This window comes from Nyctereutes procyonoides, unplaced genomic scaffold, assembly GCF_905146905.1.
Source record: "Nyctereutes procyonoides isolate TBG_1078 unplaced genomic scaffold, NYPRO_anot_genome, whole genome shotgun sequence".
NCBI lineage: Eukaryota > Metazoa > Chordata > Mammalia > Carnivora > Canidae > Nyctereutes > Nyctereutes procyonoides.
In genome coordinates this window covers 2,744,238-2,761,810 of record NW_026575032.1, presented here as the reverse complement: position 1 = coordinate 2,761,810, position 17,573 = coordinate 2,744,238, and the positions used below count along the sequence as shown (strand labels likewise).

General features: G+C 35.4%; 1 protein-coding gene across 1 annotated transcript in view; it reads right to left on the bottom strand.

Moving 5' to 3' along the window:
• The window catches only part of AFG2A (AFG2 AAA ATPase homolog A), a 326,044-nt gene that overhangs the window by 32,866 nt on the left and 275,605 nt on the right, over window positions 1-17,573 (bottom strand). The gene's annotated exons all lie outside the window — the stretch shown is intronic.

Genomic DNA, 17,573 nt, shown 5'->3' with positions numbered 1-17,573 from the left:
ACATAGTATGTAGCTAATTTTTGTAATAGTGAATCTGATACTAGATTGTCAAGTAGGTCAGAATGTAAGCAATACATAGTATAGTAGAAATTTCATTTGGGCAAAAGTGTTTCATAGACAAGACCACTAACACAGACAGGCCCTGACCTAAACAGTAAGTATGTAAAACTAAGAGACTAAAGGATCATTTGTCACATCAGTATATTCAATCTGACTTTCTTACCGAGAAAATAGTGTTATCTGTAGTAATAAAATCTTCCTATGAGTATATGATCATCCACATATACAGAGCCTTTCATTTCTCTTTATGCAATAGATCTATATTAATTAAAATGTTACATAATGGATCTTTTCACTCGAGGGAAAGTTCCAACAAAATGAAAACTAGTCTAGATGATCAACTCCATTAAGAGAATCCATAGACACCTTCAACTCAGTATGTTTACATTTTTAACATTTGATTTTCTGTATACTGTTTCTCAAAAGAGAGACTGGACTTTACTATGTATTACAGCACACAAGGAAAAGGGTAAAACTTAATCTTATACGTGAATTTAATAATTCTATGGGTCAGATAAAAGACTCATTGAGAAATAGATTCCAGTTGAGGCTTGCGATCACTGAATCCATTCCGCTTCTTCACCTCTCCAGGCCCTTACCTACAAAATCATCTATATCTGCTATGATCCTTACTTCTTTCTCAACAATATAAGAGAACAGGGTTCCCTTCCTTCAGCTGAGGGCCAAGCTTTACTTTTTGCTCATGATCCCAATCCTCTCTGACCTTCATTCATTAGTTATTCCTTTCACCATTTTCTTGCCTGGATGTTTTCATTCTCCGTCTGACTTTTCCTCCTCAGTCTATAAACATACCTGTCTATCCATTCCTAGTCCTGGCCTCACCAATATTTCTCCAGATACCAATCTAATCTCTCTCCATTCTTTTTTGTTCAAATTTCTTAAAAGAGACACCTACAGTAATACCTCACTTTCCATTTTCATTTCAGTTCTCCACAATTTAGATTTTGCCCTCACTACTCCTGCTCTCAATGAAGTCGCTAATGACTTGCATATAGCTAAATTCAATAGGCCCAAACCTTTCTGTTGTATTTGGTAATGCTCGGTATCCCAGTGGTTTCCAGAACCCACTTCTCTCCAATCATTTCTGTTCTGTTTCTTATGTCTACCTTTTAGATTTTGGTGTTCCAGATTTCTTTCTTGGGCCCTTTATTCTTCCTATTTTAAATATTCTACAGTGTAATCTCCTTTATTCTCTTGGTCTCACCTCCTAATTTGTATATCAACTACCACCTGCTGACATCTCTTCCTGGGTAATTCAGAAGTCCTTGATAGTGAACAAGTCCCTATCTGCCCTATATTTTTTTCTCTCACTTTATGGCATTATTATCACCTAAGGTAGCTACTTGCAAGTCACCTTTGATTCTTTTCTCTTTCTAATTAATCCCCTAAGTCCTGCTTCCTAAATGCTTCATGAATTTCCCTCATTTCACTACCTTTAACTAATACAAGGTTAGGCCCTAATTAATATTCCTTCATGTGGGCTATTACCTCGGCTTCTAGTCACATCTATCTTAACTCTACTCTTCATACCACAACTAGGGATATTTAGTTAAACCTTCCAGTAGAGCAAAACTAAATCAAGTGCTATTTTGAGGCTCATTCACAAACTCCCAGGCTCAGGATAGATGGGGTAGTACTAGATACTGTAGCCAAAGAGGACAGAGCTGAATGAATAATGAGTTGGCATTAGACCTTGGTAACCTCTGAGGCAGAACATCTTGTACTACTATGACCACTGGTTAGGACTAATTGATGATTATCACAACTTTAAACAAACAATTCCATCCAGAGCTCAGATTCTTTAGGAATGTAGGTTTGGGTCATATCAACAGCATAAGACCTCTACTTTGACTTGATGAAGTACTAATCAAGGGCAAAGAGGAACACAAAGTGTCAATGGAGAAAGTAAGTCTTAAAGAATATAGTCCCATTGCCAAGCGCAGAAATTATGAATGTAGCCTTTATTTTTATTTTCCTTTTCTTTTTTAAAATGATACTTTGTCATTAGCTTTTCTTCTATCCTATCTTTTTCTAACCATTGTATACAGAGGATACTAGTGATACTTATACTTACAATTTAATCCCTTGGTTATAGCATTTTTTTTTTTTTGGTTGTCAAATGATCCTCTATTGAAATACTTTCCTTTGTAGGGCAGAACATATTTACAGTTGTTTACAGAATAACAAGACATTCGTCTGGAAGTATGGGTAGGTAAGTCTGTGTCTAATCTGTGCATTCAAGAATAGAACATATACACTGGTCCATTATACACGGCCTATCTCATAACATTTTCCTCTTCTCTAGTATATACCACTGAAATGAGTCTTCCAGCGGCCTTATCTATAAAGGTATGATCTTGTTCCCCTATCAGAATTAATTAGTTGAGGGGCAAACACATGACTCAGAATGAGCCAATCAGATTCTTTCTCCACAGACTTTGGAACTGAGAGAAACAAAAGTTGAGGGTAGATGATTCATATTCACAGCTGCAAAGCAGTTATAATTTCTGTTGTTGAGGATTGTGGAGTCCTTCTAGTCCCTGACAGTCCAAAGTCCTGTTCCTTAAATACTGAGATATCATAGTTTATTTTGAAAATATCCTTTGTTTTGGCTCAAATCAGTTTTAGCCAGTATCTTTTACTTACAACAAATAGAAACTTAACTACTATATAAGTGTGTGTGTGTATTTTAAGACTTTATATATGTATGTATGTATCTGTGTGTGAGAGAGAGATGGAGAAAGAGAATCTTAAGCAGACTCCACACCCAGCTGAGCTCAACTCAGAGCTGAATCTCATGACCCTGAGATCATGACCTGAGCTGAAATCAAGAGTTCAAGGCTTAACCCAGTGAGTCACCCAGGCACCCCTTAACTACTATATTATACTTGCTGTTTCAGAAATATCATTTGCCCAGTCTTCAGGCTGAAAAGGTTGAGTCAGTTTTGATGTTTGACTTTGACTCTCATCTTTATTCCATTTACTTTGTCTTCTTTCTACTTTATACCACTCTTAACCTTTCTCCTAGCTTCCTACTACCCATCTTGTTTCCAGACTAATTTTCCAAAATCATAGCTCTGATATCACTTCAAAAATTTTCAAAAGTTCTTTAGGCTTACCTCGTAAAGGATGAGCTTCCAGAATGTACATATTCTAGGCTCCCTACAAAATACTCCTTACCAAACTTTACAGCCTTACCTCGAAACACTGGACAGCCCATTTTTCAGTATGTCTAGGCTCTAGTGAATCACATATACTTCTTTGTTTCTGCCTCTGCCTAAAATGCATTCTCTCCCGTAGTCTCCTCACAAAACTATTTGTATCTTTTAAAGGCTCATCAAAATGTTAATTCTTCCATGAAGGCTTTTTTGATCTTCCCCTACTGGATGTGTTCTCTATTTCTTTTAAAGTTTCATTGCATTTATTTCCCTTTCTGGACATCCTACATTGCTCTCATAATACTCTTCACCATTTATGTTGAAACTTTTGTGATCTTTTTCTTCAGTGAGGGTTACTTTCATCTGGAAGCCTCTAAAGGCAAGTTGAATTTTTCCTCCTGTTCCATATGAACTGACTGCTCTCTAGCCCTGCAGCACAATGCTCATCCTAAGACTTTCCATTATTACTCTTTCTTGTCTTCCCATTTCTTGAGTTATTCTTTTGTTTAGCTGGCATGCAACCTTAAGTAACTTTGTAAAAACAAGTACATGTTGAGTCTCTTCAGGAATATTATAAAGTGCCTTTATTCAATCTTCACATTTCTGAAGTTTGGTCTGGCATATAATGCTAAGTTATAAATCATTTTCCTCAAGGTTTTGAAAGAAATCTTCCATTGTCAGTACATTTGTCTTCTCCCAGCATTCCCTCCTCCACCCCACTCCCATTTACTGGAAACATTCAAAACCATTCTAAAGGAACAATGAATAGCCAAGGAAATCAGGATTTATAGGCATAGGTTTTGGAGTCACACTTGGGTTTAAATATTGATTTCACTAGATGTTAGCTGTGAGATCTTGAAAAAGGTACTTTAAGCTATAGTTTTCTCTTCTGTAAAATGAGTACACTAATTTTGTACCTCAGAGGGCTGTTGTATTAAAATAACTTATGTAAAGTACTTACTATTACGTCTAAAACACATAGTAAGTACTCAAAATTTTGGCAAACATTCCTAATATTAATATAATGAAGGCCAATAAAGAATCTACCATATTTTCCCCAACAAAAATGATTTATAACCCAATCTAAGTAGTAGAAGTCCCTGTGAGTGGTCTATGAGGCTTGTATCTCATGTATCCTTATCAGCTTCCACAGGTATAGAATATGCCCCCTTTCTGGCTGTAACTTGTCTCTAATTTCTGAAGTTCCAGTTCTTCTGGATCATTTTCCAGAATATAAGTGAAGCTGGTAAGGGAAGCTCTGATGTGAGAGGACTATCAGGAAAGCAATCCTAATGTTTAGCATCCAGTCATTTAACATCCAGTGGAAACTGAAGGAGAATGATACTGTTAAACAGCAAGCCAATATGAAGAGACGTGGAAGGGAAGTTTCATGGGTTTAAGACATACTTGTGCATAGCCAAGTTTTGCAAATAATAAAATCCTAGAGATAGACTTTGTGTGTATTTAGTCAGGAAAGTAATGAAGTTTTCCACTGCCTCTGCTGACTGGTGGAAGCACTGATGAGTTGATAGGAAAGAACATTCTTGCCAGCACCTCAAAGAATCACTATGCACTGCAGTGCATTTTTGTTAATGTCATCATGATACTTAGCATCTAAAATACTGATTATCTAATCCTTTCAAAACCAGTACAAGTAAGTCTTATTCATATTCCAGTGAGAAAACCAAAATTATCAGTATAGTTTTGGAACATAAAAAAAGAAAAACAGTGACATACTACTACTAATTATATACATATATCACAATTTATCAAATACACAATGAGTCTCAAGTACCTAGGCAACTTCGTGCTTAGGAATGAGTAAACCAGCTAGAAACCAAAGGAGAGTAAAAGGAAAGCTTAACACAGAGGGGTCAGGACATCCTTCAAGCCAAGAACATTGTATGAAAAACTATATAAAAATGAAGCTCACAGGCAAGGACACCAAATAAGGCCATAGTGATTCAGTACTGCCTAAGTTAAGGGGTGAAATTCACATGGACTCCCCCTGCCTCCCCAGGGCTATGCATTGCTGTGTTTCACTGGCAGGAATTCATGAATGCCATTAACTTTTGGTAATAAAAGAGTCCTCACCAAATTTTTTAAATTAATAAATTTTTAAATACCCCCCCCCCCCCCAAATGGGTACTTTTAAGCTGTTTCCACAGGCGGAAAGCCAGGAGATGGTAAAAAAGAGCTGAAGATACCTATCTTCAAGCCATTACAACTATTTCTTGCCAAGTTGGGAAGCTACAATTTTCCTTAAAGGTGTATCTAAGTAATGCTTTGACCTTGAAATAGCACCTAAATGGTTGTGGGCTTTGTTTGGTTTGGTTTTGTTTTCTGGAGTGCTACAGTTACTCTCTAGCATTGTGCTGCAGTAAACTATAAGGATATCATCAATTGTGTTAAATCCGGGTATATCCTATTACTGATGTAGACATAACTCAATGACTCTGCTGCTTCAGAGGTGTTACAAAAGTCCTCAGAGAAGGATTGGGGGATAAAAATGGTGGGCTGCTCTGCTGATTTTTTTTTTTTTTTATGCTCTGCTGATTTTCACATGTAACTTATTTTCATAAAACCTACCCTCTGAGTTGAAATGGTAATCTGTGCATCTGCTTTTTAGGTTGAGCATAAAAAGATAATAATATATCTGTGATTCAGGGTATTCTTCTAATTGTACTTTGATCAAGCTTCAGGTTAAAATAATTTGCCAAGATACTCACTTGCTTAAGGTTTTAATTCTTCAAAATTACAGGTAGAGTTTTTTAAAAGTTATGTTCCTTTTTTAATTTCATAAGTTATGTTTTCTGCATTATTTAATTGAACAATCTAAGAGGAACAGATGAATGGGAAAGCAACATGAACTTAAATTCTTTGATGCACACAGCATAAAAGGTTTACAGTTATATCTTCATTGTATTTCTATATTTACAAATAAATATAAACATTAACCAGTTCTCAAAATGTTTGGTTAGGGACTACCCTTCCTCACAGAAAGTATGCAAGTAATAAAGGCAATGAAGTTGGTATTTTTAATACTTAACAATGATAAATCATTTTTCAGACAGGAAAGCTATTGCTATGTTCTACTACTGTGTTTTATATTTTCATGGTATGCAGGCAGATTCAAACCCGATGTCATGGGCATCCCATAATGACCACACTATACAAAAATTGAAATTCTCATAGCATTAAGTTATGTTTTTATTCTTTAATCTCATCTTCTAGTTTTATTTACCAGAGGAGATTGTATCTGGAAAGCTATTTAAAACTATAAATCTGTCAACAGTTGCTTTTACAGGAATGACATGGGAAAAAAGAAAGGATAGCAATTAGAGGGACAAAGGATGTATTACAAGGAACACTGGACATACAGGACTTCCCACCCCAAATACAGTGCTATTTGGATGTTCTATGTTTGCCTTAGTCCATGCTTACAAGGAAAAATAAATACGAATTACTAATTTCAAATTTAAAAATGTACGGAATATAAAAATTGGAGGTTCTAAATTTTATTTGAAACTGAGGCAAAGCCATTTTATTAAAAAGAAGTCTGGGGCAGCCCTGGTAGCTCAGCAGTTTAGCGCCGCCTTCAGCCCAGGGTGGGATCCTGGAGACCCGGGATCAAGTCCCATGTCAGGCTCCCTGCATGGAGCCTGCTTCTCCCTCTGCTTGTGTCTCTTGTCTCTGCCTCTCTCTCTCTATGTCTCTCATGCATAAATAAATAAAATCTTAAAAAAAAAAATAACACAGAAACTTAAAAAAAATAAAAAATAAAAAGAAGACTGATAGGTGCACACTTTTCAAGATGGAATTTTGGTGGTATTTCACATACACACAGACACACAATCTCATTATGTAAGCAATGCCACATGAGTGTTCTGATTCTTGAATCCATAAAACTCACGGGTGCTCAGGTTATAATTCTGAGAAATAACAGTGAAATAAGTCATGTGTTCATTAGTTTTAGTTAGAGCAATAGTTTTTAAACTGCTCTACAGAATCTCCAACATGCCCAGAAGTAACAGCACGAATAAAAGGGAAAGGTATGCAGGTGAGATAGGCCCCAGTTTAAGCAGATTCATTCTTATCTTTTTTATATAATAGTCTTTCCACACAACATTTTTATATGAAGGAAAATGCATTAAGATATATTTTATAAGTATCTGCAGAGCTGTTCTAGACTCCAGAGGGCAATCTACCAATCACCTGCTTGTCTGACAGCACGACAGGGGCAGAACAAGGGAGGGGGCTTGGAAGTCTCAGCATGAAGTATATTCCTTGTCATTTAATACTCTGTTTTTAGTTTGACAGTGCCTCCCCCCCAACCCAACCTCATATGGAACTGGTTGCCTTCATGTCCCGAACCTCTGTAGTTCAACTTTTCTAAAAATATAAAGCTCCAGTTTTCTGTTGAGGATTGTCTCCTGTCTGTGAGGAGCAGGGGAAAGAATCTAGATGTGTACCTCTTCTATGTAAAGACTTGCAACAAAGTCCGTTTTTAGCCCTTCCTCCCTTTCCTCAAAGGTGCCCTATATTCTAATTTCTTGAGTCTTTCTTAAGTTCTTTTGTGGCAATCAGATGCCTCTTATCAGTTTCTCTTGCCTAACATTTCCAGCATTCTCTAACCTGCTCATTTATTGTCCAGCTTCAAAAATTTAACTTATATTTTCATCTGCTGTCGTCTTCTTTATACTCTTTGTCATTATTGATTTATGCATTTCTTATTCTTTACTTTCATTTTAGTACAGTTCTGAAGGGAACAGATGTAAATTAGTATGTTCAGGTTACCATTTTTAATAAGAAGTTTTATGAATTTGTTTAAGGATATTCAGTCAGTTTCTAGAGGTCGCCCATACATTCAACATACCTATGTCTTAGAAGTCAGCACTCAACATGCAGAGCCACCTGCATGTAGAATCATGCCAGCATTCTGTATCTTGTGGCCTGGACATCAATTTCTGAAGTACTTAATGACATTACTAAGATATGCTTTTCTAAATGCTTGACATTTAAAATTAGTATTTGTCATAAAATACATATGCATATTGAAGGGGAAGTCTCTATGACTCCAAAACACACAGACAATGTAAGACTATTACTAATTTGATGATATTTCTTACAATTGATGGTATCTTATAATCAAGGATAAGATAGTACCCATCTGAAAGGGTAGTTGGAGACACAAATAAACTAATTCTTATAAAATCTTAAGAACAGTGGCAGAGATACTATGTGCTTATATTCTAGTTGCTTTTATTAGTTTTCCCAGCATGCTTCTGCATGTAGTACTTTCCCACTGAACTTCTTCTATTCTGTTAAGATAGTTTACTATGTTAACATATCATAAAGTATATAAAATCACCAAACAGTACAATAATGAGTTGCTGGCTTATTATTTTTTTAAAATATGCATATGTATAAATAGTTGCTGTTTTCAGAAAAAAGCGAGATCAGAGTCAGTATGAAGTTTATAGCATCTGGACCCATGAGGCACTTAATTTTTCATTTGATCATTTATTCTTTTACTTAAAAAAGTCCTAAAGCATCTCTTAAGTGCTTAAGTTCTGGGGATACGAAGATATGCTACAGATCCTCTCTTTGGGAAGCTTATAATTCAGCAGTTGCAGATGACTATGAGGCAGGGTGTTGAGTGGCCCATGCAACAGAAGTTGTGCAGTTCTTAATGGCTGATTTAGTTATACTGATTCTGGGGACATTTTACAATATACTGAAAGTATCATATTTCTATAAAACATATTTCTATAAAACATATTTGACTTCAGTTTGGAGCCCATGGAAGAAGGAATTCTTTGTCAAAACGTATGTAAACACCTTTCCTTTTGCCATGAATCCAGATGGGCTGAAGGCGGGATGAGGCCACCAAAGAGAGCACAGATACGGACACAAGGTTTCAGTCAGAAAAGCCAGAGCTATACAGTATCATACAGGCATAACCAGCATTTTGATGTATAAACTGGAGAAATAAAACCTTTTTCTGAAACTAATATTTTAAGGGCTCTGTTCTTAAAGGCTACATTGAGGAAGCACACATTCTAGGACTTTGCAATAACAGCCCTGAAATGAGAAAATGACTTGTGGACACAGTGTGAGATAATAGCACCAAGATGTGGTTGAGATATGAAAGTGAACCAGAATATTTCCCCTAGTCATCCTGTAGGAATGAGAAACCATCAGAAACTATTACAAGGCAGAGATATGCCAGTAAAATCTACACTGTGTATGTTAAGATATTTTCAACAACTTTTCCCATCATCACCAAGTGTTAAATTGAGGAACCTATGTTGATTTAGTTACCAAAACAAACAAACAAACAAACAAAAACTGGCCTACGTCGATCTAAAGTCTTTAGCCAAGTTTTCAAAACCTATCCTTACACAAAAATACACAAAAATCAACTTGAAATAGATTAAACACTTGAACATAAGACCTGAAACTACAGAATCCCTAGAGGAAAACATAGGGAGTAAGCTTCTTGACATTGGTTTTGGCAATGATTTTTAGATTTGACACCAAAGGTGAACAAAAGCAAAAATAACAGCTGGAACTACATCAAACTAGAAAACCACTGCATAGCAGGGAAAAACATCAAACAATGAAACAGCAACCCATGGAATAGGGGAATATATTTGCAAACCATATCTGCAAAAAGGGGTTAATATCCAAAATATACATAATATATAACTCAAGAGCAAAAAAACAAATAACCTAATTTAAAAATTGGGCAAAGGACCCGAACAGACATTTTTCCAAAGAATACATACAAATGGCCAACAGGTAAATGAAAAGGTAGTCAACCTCACTAATCAGGGAAATGCAAACCAAACCACAATAAGACATCATGTCACACAGAACAGCTATTATCAAAAATATAAGAAATAGCAAATACAGGTAGAGATGTTGGGAACCCCTGTGTATTGCTGGTGAGAATGTCAACTGGTACAAGCATTATGGAAAATAGCAAGGAGGTTCCTCAAAAAATTAAAAAGAGAACTATCATATGATTCAGGAATCCCACTTCTGGGTATATATCCAAAGACAATGAAAGCATTATCTTTAATAGCATATCTTGAACATGTACTCTCATGTTCTCTGCAGTATTAATTATGATGGTGAAGTTACAAAAACAACCTAAGTGTCCATCAACAGATGGATGGATAAATATAATGTGGAGTGTGTATGTGCATACATACACACACACATATATACAGACAATGGAGTATTATACAACCTTAAAAAAAGGAAATCCCAAGGGTGGCTGGGTGGCTTAGTCGGTTAAGTGTCTGCTTCAGCTCAGGTCATTATCCCAGAGCCCTGGGATGGAGCCCCACATGAGGCTCCCTGCTCAGTGCAGAGCCTGCTTACCCCCTTCCTCTGCTGTTCCCTCTGCTTATACTCTAATAAAATCTTAAAAAAAAAAAAAAAAAAAAAAAGGAAAAAGGATCCTGCTATTTGCAACAACATGGATGAACATGGAGGGCATTCTGCTAAGTAAAATACACCAAAGACAAATATTGTATGGTATCATTTACATGTGGAGTCTAAAAAAATATAAATAGATTAAAGGTTAAGTTGAACACAGAGAATTAGAAGAGTGGTTTCCAGGGGATGGAGAGTTGGGGAAATATAAAGAAGTTAGAAAAAGGGTACAGGGCAGCCTGGGTGGCTCAGCAGATTAGCGCCGCCTTCAGTCCAAGGTGTGATCCTGGAGACCTGGGATCAAGTCCCATATTGGGCTTCCTGCGTGGAGCCTGCTTCTCCCTCTGCCTGTGTCTCTGCCTCTCTCTCTCTCTCTCTCTCTCATGAATAAATAAAAAAAATTTTTTTTTTTAAAAAAGGGTACAAACTTTCAGTTAATAAGATTAATAAAGGGTCTGAGAACCTAATGTATACCATGATGACTAGAGTAGATAACACTATTGCATAACTGAAATTTGCTAAGAGAGTAGAAGCTAAGTTTTCTCACATATACAGCTCACATATGTGAGGTTATGGATGTGATAATTAACTTGAAGGAGGTGGTCTCTTTTCACAAACCATCATTTGTTTTTTTTTTAAATATTGTATTTATTTATTAATTTATTCATGAGAGACACACACACACACAGAGAGAGAGGTAGACACAGGCAGAGAGAGAAGCAGGCTCCATGCAGGGAGCCCAATACAGGACTTGATCCCGGGACTCCAGGATCATGCTCTGAGCCACCTGCTCAGCATCTGCTGAGCCACCCAGGTGTCCCACACAAACCATCATTTGTATACTTTAAATATAATTTTGTCAATTATACTTCAATAAAGCTGAGAAAAAAAAAAAGGAAAGCAGGAGAAGAAGGGAACATAAAACAAAGGTGAATGTTTATTGTCTATACTAAAACTCTAAATGACAGCTTGTCTGCTATTGCCACTCAAATGTAACTGTGTATTTAGTTCTTCTGATAAGCTTTCATTCTCTGGAGTTGTTGTAACATGCAGGGCATGACCTATTCATTCTATGGTCATTTTTAGCAGTATAATAAAAGGCACAAGTTTACTCTGATTCCCATAAGGTAACTTTGTTAATTCTGGGGAACCTGCATGATATGGAATATAATTTTGTTTCTGCTAGGTTTGAAGTTTTAATTTTTAACAGTTGCTTATGATCTATGTATACAGGTGGACATAAACATACATGCATCATATGCTGTGGTAATAGGACACTCCACAAAATACAGGTAAAGCTATGTCCATGTAACAAGAAAAAAAATTACCTTAGATTGTTCAGTATTACTTTACATAGGATTTTGTTAAGGTCTTTTTTTTTTTTAATTGTGTCACCAAAAAGAGATAACTGAATAAAGGGATACACTGATACTCAGTTGGAAACAGAAATCTTCAGATTAACTGCAATATTTGACTTTGCCTGAAACAATTTAAAAAAAGCAATTTTTATTTTCATACTAATTCACTTCTTCTTTAAATAAAATGACTCTTTCAGATATTTGTCTTTATAAATCCTTTCTTCCTTAAGAGTATAGTCTTAACTACTGTTCAGTTGTCTAATTTCATTCCTTTTTAATCTCATATTAATTATACAATTCATCTATAGAAAAATTTTACCAACAAGTGTCGAAAAAGATAGTGCATCAGTTATTGAAACAGTGAGAGAAAACGAACCAACCACACACCCTATCACTCCAGGTCTCCTTGGTTATTCTCAGCAGCCTTCAGTTCCTCTGTTGCTTTTTCCTTCCCAGCCCCGGGTATTTTCCCAATAATGATGCTGTCAGCTTGGGAAATACTTCTGGGGACAAAAATAGGTTTTGGTGGGCTCAGTATAAATTAATTAGGAAGAAGAGCAGAATTTCATGTTGAGAGATAGGAAGATCTAAAGATGGACACTATCTTCAAAGTCTGAAAAGCATGTCTGAAGTTCTAAACTTTCCTCACAAACTATAAAGTCTTATGACTTTGGAATTTTTCATCATTGATAATTTATGAATCTCTCCTAGAATTTTTTTTAAGACTTAGCTTACTTGAAAGATTCAGAATTAAAAACACACATTGTTTGAAGAAGAGCAATACAAACTCTTATTAAGACACTAGCCAGGGAAAGGAGAAGAGTATTGTTGATACAAATCTGCCCTTCCTTTACTGAGAACAGTAACCTAGGGTTCCTTAGGAGGGAGAGTTATTTTGTTCTTCATGGATGCATGCATTGGTAAATGACCCAATGCATATAATTCCTAAATGAACTTGAGTTGAAGATTTAAAAATAGAAAATACTGTAAGTGAAAAAAATTAGTTACTTCAAATTTCTGGCTTACAATTTTATAATGTGGGAATATTTGTGTTTTTCTCTAGACAGGTTCCCCTAACATTAGCTGTAATACTGTTTAAAAATAATAGGTAGTATTAATAATAATAGGTAATAAATAGGTAGTAAAAATAATAATAATACTGTTTAAAAATAATATGATAAAGTAAGAGTCATAAATATATGTAAAGACAGAAAGGCTCTCAGGAATGATTTCTTTCAATATAAAGAGATAGAAATACAAAGAAATTAAGACCTGTCTGAGGTAAAAAAGTGACTTAGTAGCAGAACTTAGAGAATGAGACTCCATTAAATCGCTGCCAATATGTGATGTGACAAGGTTTCTGAATCAGAGAAAACTTTAAAAATGTAAAAACTTCTTTCTAGAAAGTAATTCTTCATTTAAAATGTCCCTCCCCTCATCTATCACCTCCTAGTACAGTTCTCCTGTGTTTTAAAACACGGCTATATAGTACTGCCATTGTGTAGTGTGTGATCTACATATAAAATACCGCATGTGTCCAAGTTAAAACTGCTCCTGTTGGGTAGGGAGTCCCAGTTTCTGAGGAGAATGTTTTTCTATTCATACAGGCAGCATATCTGATTCAAATACAGTAGCATAATGTTCAAAGAAAAGAGAATGGTTTTCTTCATGGTTAACAGTTCTTTGAGGGAATAATTCTTCCTTGCCATTAAAAGTCATAAATCACAACAATTATAAAATGAGGACAAAAATAAACTATTGAGCAAATATGGTGCTTTTTATCTATAAACATTTACAAAGCATAAATGGATTCCAAGTATATCTTTTCCTAGAAATAATACATTTAACACTGTTAAATATATCTTGAAAGGAAAAAATTGATAATTTATTGAAATTAAAAATTTCTGCTCTACAAAAGACACTGTAGTGAAAAAATAAGCCACAGACTAGGAGAAAATTTTTAGAAAACACAAAGGTAATAAAGAAGTGATATCTAAAAAATACAGAGAATTCTTAAAATTCAAATGAGAAAACAAATGACCGGGTTAAAAAATGGGCAAAAGATGTGAATAGACAGCTTACCAAAGAAGACATATATAGATAGCAAATAACCATGTGAAAATATGCTAAACATATGTCATTAGGGAATTGCAAATTAACAATGAGATACTACTACACATGTATTAGAATGGCTCTGATCTAAAACGCTGACATCATCAAATTCTGGTGAGGATATGCAGCAATAAGAACTGTTGATGGAGATGCAAAATGGCACAGCCACATTGGAAGATAGTTTGTCAATTTCTCATAAAAGTAAACATATTCTTACCATATGATCCAGCAATCACACTCCTAAGTATTTACCCCAAAGAGTTAAAATCTTGGTTCATAAGAAAACTTTCATGTAATGGTTATAGCAGCTTTTATCACTCAAACTTGTTAAGCAACCAAGATGTTCTTCAGTAGGTGAGTGTAGAAACTACGGCACATGCAGACAATGAAATACTGTTCAATAGTAAAAAGAAATGAGGTATCAAGCCACAGAAAGACACAAAGGAAACTTAAATGCATATATTTTTTTTCTAAATTTATTTATGATAGTCACACACACACACACAGAGAGAGGGGCAGAGACACAGGCAGAGGGAGAAGCAGGCTCCATGCACCGGGAGCCTGACGTGGGATTCGATCCTGGGTCTCCAGGATCGTGCCCTGGGCCAAAGGCAGGCGCCAAACCGCTGCACCACCCAGGGATCCCTAAATGCATATTTTTATGTGAAAGAAGATGCCAACAATATTTCATTGTGGAAAAGGGTAAACAATTGTGGAAAAGGGAGACAGTAAAAAGATCAGAGGTTTGGGATGAGGGAGGTGGGGATAAATAGGTTAAGCACAGGGGATTTTTAGGACAGTGAATTATTCTATATAATACAGTAATGGTGTATCCAAATGTCATTATCATTATACCTTCATCAAATCCATAGAAAGTACAACATCAAGAGTGAACTCTAATGTAAACTATGAACTTTAATCATAATTTATCAATATTTGCTCAACAATTTTAACAAACATAACACAATAATGAAAGATATTAATAAGGGGAAACTGGGAGGAGGAGATGAGAGGGTAAATGAGAACTCTGCATCTTCTGCTTACTTTTCTATAAGCCTAAAACTGCTCAAAACTAAAATTTATTAATAAGAAATATACACATAATTAAAAGTGACATTTAAGAGATAATTCTAGCTACAAAAATATATCTTATTGTAAGATAAGAGAAACAGTCCTAATTTTCCTAGCGAGATAAATGTTTGGAGATGAGATTCCCTTATGTAACTTTCCAGTCATAAAAATGCATCACTGAAATAGGAAAAAAAACTTGGTCCTTTGATAATAGAAAATATTACTTTTCAAATTTTGTACACAAATAGTAGATAAATATGGTGTTAAGTATGTATATCCTAGTTTTAGAGGTCATGCTTATGGACTGGTGATGAAATACATGTAAATATTTTTCTTTGGAAGTTCTTTAGTTGGTGACTTCTATACCTAATACATTTTCAAAAATTTTATATAAAAAAGTCTAATAAAAGTTTCTTACAAAGGGCAGAAATTGGTTACTTTTTTATTCTTTATCTCACTTAACTTTTTTGTGTGTAGTAAACTCAATTTTCTGTATTTGTAACTATGAATTTCTTCTTACATTGGGGCCTTCAACCCCATATTCCTTCCTTCCTCCCTCTCCCCTTTTTTCCCTCCTTTCCTTCCTTCCTTCTCTCTCTTTCTTTCTTAAAAGTAATCTCTACCCTTAACACGGGCTTGAATCCCTGACCCTGAGATTAAGAGTGGATGCTCCACTGACTGACTAAACCAGCCAAGTACCCCAACCAAAATTCTTTTAGGAACAAATCCTAAATTAGTCATTAATTTCAGCCTGAATTGTTTTGATAGGCAGTTCCTAGTTTACCAAAAATTTATTGTAAACTACCTTTTTATCTTATAGATTAAAATTAAATTAAATTAAACTAAAATTGAGTTCCTTCAACTGAAGTCCAGGTGAGAGGCTCTAGGATCCTTCCCCTTCTGTTCTTCTATTCTAATCTGAGACAACTCCAAAGAACCCTAATGCTTTCAGAGAGAAAATTTTAAACTATCCTCTAAAATATATGGATTTCCCAATTATAAGATCACTTACTACTACCATTACCTACCTTTTAGCTTCCACCCCTAAGTCCATGCTAATAAAGCTCAGTAAAATATAATAGCAGTGTTTAAGATGAGGTTAGACTAATACCAGAGTCAGTAAAATGTATTGTGCAATTTGATTATAACCATCTGAAAATGTAATTGCATACAATAGAAAAGATTAGAAGTCCTTTCAACAAATTGTAAATACTTTTATTTATGTTCATTGGGTGCTTTTTAATGTAAAAATTGTTGGTGTAGAATAAATCTTTTTTACAAGGAAACTTGAGCCCTTGAAGTACCTTGAAAGTCAGTGAAGAGGGAAGGTAAAAGTTAAGAGTTTAAGAAAGCTACAGGAAGCAGACTGGAATACTCTGGAGTTCTTTTTTATTCATTTATTTTTATACAACCTGAAAACTGACCAGGTAGAAATTTATTTGGGAGAGTAAAATCTTTTAAAATGCATATGTCCCTGAAGTCATACTGATTATTTGGCTTTTATTGTGATTTGATTCAATCAGATTGTTTTCTGAGAGTTGACTGGGACTCTCAAATAAAGCACTCAGAAAAGTAGGTCTAGAGGATACTGGGTGTGGGGCAGGAAACTTGGAAGATAAACAGTGAAAAGTGAAAACAAACTTTGTCTAATCTAATCATGCCTAAAAAAGAAAACAAAATCCCCTTTTTTTCCTGTTGGTTGACTTTAATAATGCAGGTTCTCCTACTTCCAGGAGCTTCAGCTTATGTTTACTCCTTTTGGATTACTTATACTAGGGATGTAATCCATTTCAGGGGACAGGCATGGGAAACTACCCATCATAGAAGCACTGCTTCTAGAAATAAGTGTATTCTAAATTCTGAAAAGGTAACTTATGACCAATTTTTGGTAAACTAGGAACTGCCTATATAGACAATGTAGGGTGAAATAAGTCAATAGAAATCATCTTTATCAGTTACAAAAAAAAAAAAAAGAACTTCCAAATATAACATGACCAGTGCTATAATGACATGAACTATAACTGACTCTTAGTCTGCTCCAGCTGCCATAACAAAACACCAAAGACTGGGTGGCTGAAGCAATAGAAATTTATCTGCTATAACTTCTCGAGGCTAGAAGTCTGAGATCAGATGCCCACACAGTCAACTCCTGGTGAAGCGCTCTTCCTATCTTGCAGACAGCCACCTTCTCATTGTATCTTTTTTTTTTTAATTTTTTTTAATTTTTATTTATTTATGATAGTCACAGAGAGACAGAGAGAGAGGCAGAGACACAGGCAGAGGGAGAAGCAGGCTCCATGCACCGGGAGCCCGACGTGGGATTTGATCCTGGGTCTCCAGGATCGCG